The sequence below is a fragment of the Pteropus alecto genome, unplaced genomic scaffold (assembly GCF_000325575.1).
Source record: "Pteropus alecto unplaced genomic scaffold, ASM32557v1 scaffold234, whole genome shotgun sequence".
Classification (NCBI taxonomy): domain Eukaryota; kingdom Metazoa; phylum Chordata; class Mammalia; order Chiroptera; family Pteropodidae; genus Pteropus; species Pteropus alecto.
In genome coordinates, this window is record NW_006435780.1 from 3019 (window position 1) to 6969 (window position 3951).

A 3951-nucleotide genomic window follows, 5' to 3' on the forward strand; every position below is an offset into this window, starting at 1 on the left:
TTTCAGCTTTATTGAAATAGATAATGAGTTGCTTGTAGTTACATTGTACAATTCAATGAGGATTTTTTTTCAATTATAGTTGATATACAATAATATCCTAGTTTCAGTTGTATAGCTTAGTAATCAGAGATCCACATAACTCACAGTGACCACCCCACTGAATCTAATACCCCACTGTCCCCTTACATATTTATTACATTATTAACCATCTTCCCCTCTATATCTACATATACATCTCCATGTCTATTCTGCAACTATCCATTCATACTACTTAATCCCTTTGCCTTTTTTTTGGTGTCACCAACAAATCCCCTCCCGTCTGTTAGCCCTCAAAATATTCTCTATATCTATGAGTTTATTTCCACTTTTGTTGTTTTTGTTTATTTTGTTCTTTAGATTCCACATGTACGTGAAATCATGTGATATTTGTCTTTATCTGACCTATTGCATTCAGCTCAATACCTTCTAGGTCCATCAAGGCAATATCTTTTTTCATCTCCTTTTTAGTCTCTGTGTGTCTTTTAATCTGAAGTCAGTCTGTTGTAGGCAGCATATGTAGGGGTCTTGTTTTCTTATGTATTCAGCCATTCTGTCTTTTGGTTGGAGCTTTTCTATTTGAGGTATTTGTTGATAGGAATGTAGTTATTATTATTCTTTAATCCCATTTTCGATACATGTTTTTTCTTCTTAAGGAAGTCCCTCCAACATTTCCTGTAATACTGACTTGGTGTTGATAAATTCCCTTAGCTTCTTTTTGTCTGGGAAGCTCTTTAACTGTCCTTTGACTCTAAATGATAGCTTTGCTAGATAAAGAATTCTTGGTTGTCAATCTTGAGTTTTCATCGTGTCGAATATTTTGTACCAAGCCCTTCTGTCCTGCATAGTTATTTTGAGAAATTAGCTGCCAGTCTTAGAGTTGCTCTCTTGTAGATAATTAACTGCATTTCTCTTTCTGCTTTTAAGTTTCTCTATTTGTATTTAACCTTCTGCATTTTAATTATGATGTGTCTTTGGGTTCCTCTTTCTTGGGACTCTCTGAGCTTCCTGGGGCTGTGTGTGTATTTCCTTCACCAGGTGAAGGGAGTTTTCCATCATTCTTTCTTCAAAAGCTCTTCAACATCTTGTTTTCCTTCAAGTACCAGTATGACATGGATATTTTTACATTTAATAATGTCCCATAGGCTCTTTAAATTGTTATTATAGTCTTGGCTTCTTTTTTCTTTCCATTCTGATCGAGTGTCCTTGGCTTCCCCATCCTCTATGTAGGTCATTCGATCCTCTTCTTTTTTCACTGTTTATTCCATTTAATACACTCTCATCTCAGATAATGTGTCCTGGATTTCTGACTGGTTCTCTTTTATAATTTCCATATCCATTTTTATGTTTTTATCTCTTTGTTAAAGTTCTCACTGAATTCATCTACACTTCTCCAAAGTTCATTGAGCATCTTTATAACTAGTGTTTTGAACTCTGCATCTGTTAGATTGCTTGACTCCATTATTTCTGGATCTCTGTTCTGTTCTCTCATATGATTTCTGTTTCTTTGTCTTTCCATTTTGGCTGCCTTTCTGTGTCTGTTTCTATACACTAAGCAAAGCTTTTAAGTGTCCCAGTCTTATTAGTGCAGCTTTGTGAAGTAGGTGTCCAATGGCACAGTCCTGAGAGGGGTTCAGCTGCAGGCCAAGTTTAGTCCCAGCCTGTGCCCCTCCAGGGCCACCTGTTAAGATTCAGCAAGCAATCTACAGATGCTGTGCTTATAGTTGCCTCAAGAAGTCACACTAGAAACCAAGGTCAGCTGCCACCAATGTGGCTCTTGGAGATGCTCAACAAAGAGCACCAGACTCTCTGAGGACAAAACAAGATGTGACTTAGGTTGGGCCGCGAGTTGAGGGAGATGAAGTTTCCGGGAATCCTCTGGGCAAAGTGAACTTCATTATCCAGTTTGATGATGTCTCAGCTAAGGCAGCGCTGGGTCCGCACACTGTGGGGATGGGAGAGGGCTCAACAGAGGAAAAATGGATATCGCCAACACTTCTATGCAGAGCGAGCCTCCACTCCAGCCCTCACTCCCACAACTCAGTGTCCCCCTGTAAGTCCTTGGTGCCCCATGAGCAGCTGACCTGGCACTGGTGCTCAGAACAAACAGGTCTGTCACTGTGAAAGTCCGCTCACTGGCACGGCCCCTTTAAGAGGAGTCTGCAGCTGCCAGCTGTGGGTGCTGCAGCCTCTGTCCCACTCAACTGCTTGGGACTGGGCAGCCTTGCATCCTTGCTCTGTCCTACTTCCTCCTGTTGTAGGGAGATTTCTTATTTCTCTCCCTAGTTGTAGGCCTTGTTCTTCTAGATGCCAGGTGATTTTCCTTGCCGTTTGCTCCTTATTTCTGTCACAACTTTGATTTGGTCGCAAGAGGAAGGAACAAGCCTCTGTCATCTACACTATTTTTTTCTCCTCACAAATGACAATATTGAGGTTCAAAGGGAACCATTTTCCTACTCAAGAACCTATTGCTAATGGAAACCAGACTTATTTTTCACCAGAATCTTCCAGCTTTAAGGTATATGCTCTTTTCATTATGTTACAATTTCTTCCACAACCTTAAGAGGTAAGGAAATAAGTAGAAACTGGAGCGGGACGGGGTGGTGGTGGTGGAAATAACGACTAGAGAAGCAGGCCAAATCCTGGAGATCTGTAAAGAATAAAAGAGTTCCGTAGGATCTTGACCTAGAACTGAAAAATAGATCTGTAAAGAATAAAAGAGTTCCGTAGGATCTTGACCTAGAACCTGAACGTGGGTCTTTAGACCTCTGACCAGGGGAGGATCTGCAAGCTGGAGTCCCAATTCCTTTATTTGTTTGTTTGTTTGTTTATTATTTAGTTATTTTTTTAGGGGAGGCAACCCTTGGTTGACCTCTCAGATTGCAAGGGTTTTGCCAGCTTACAATCCCTTATTTTTTATTATTATTTTTTTATGCCTATAGCACCTGGTCTTCCTAGGTGGTCTCCCATCCAAGTACTAACCAGACCCAACCCTGCTTAGTTTCCAAGATCAGATGGGATCGGGCTTGTTCAGGGTGGCATGGCTGCAGACACAATTCCTTTAAGGATTATGTTGATTGCTGTGTACTATTTTCTCACCCCTAAACTTTCTCAACATACAGCATTTAATCGTTCCCTATGCCCAGAAGTCTCCTGAGTCTTGGGATATATTATAGATAAGGCTCCAGAGGGACTGTGAGATCATTTATAATCTGACAAAGGAAAGAGATCTTTTTACTTCTGCTAACTCTGAGGAAATCACTCTAGGTTAGGTGGCAGCCATCAGACATATAGCATCCTCTCTTTCTGTGATTTTGAATGAAAAAAGACCATTTAGGGTCTGCAGTTAGAGAATCCAAGTCCAATTTCATGGCACTTAGAACAGAGAGACATTTGAAATGGGGAACCCATAAATCTATAGAAGAAATTGAAGATGAAAGGAGGGGTAAGATTTTTGTTTTCCTTACTTGAGCCAGTCATGACCCTTTTTCCCACGTAGGTGCTCAGAGTATCTCCTCTTCTTTCTCAATTTTTACTTTTAACCTCACTCTGGAGTCTTGAGTAGCAAGGATTTTTGAAAGTAATTACAACTAAGGTATTCTGTCTCACCATGTGTAGTGACTAGAGAGTCCTTTCCTCCATTCACTCTATCAAACAGCATGTAGGAATGCATTCATTCATTCCTTTTTGTTCATTAATCATTAATTTAGCCTTTGTCATGTTCCAAGCACTCCACAGTTGCTTAGGATTAAAAAAAAAATTGGATGGATATATTCCCTGACATGGTGAAAATATATTTCTATGGCATAGAGAAAATAATAATCTGTATGATGCAAAGATATGTAAAAGACATTCTCCTGGTTCTCTCCCAAACAGTTTGTGAAATGTGTATATTTCTTCTTACATGGCTTCTTT

At 39.9% G+C, this 3951-nt stretch overlaps 1 pseudogene; it reads right to left on the reverse strand.

Moving 5' to 3' along the window:
* Positions 1-2969: 2969 nt before the first annotated feature.
* On the reverse strand, positions 2970-3088 carry LOC112479404 (annotated as a pseudogene).
* Between the last annotated feature and the right edge of the window lie 863 nt (positions 3089-3951).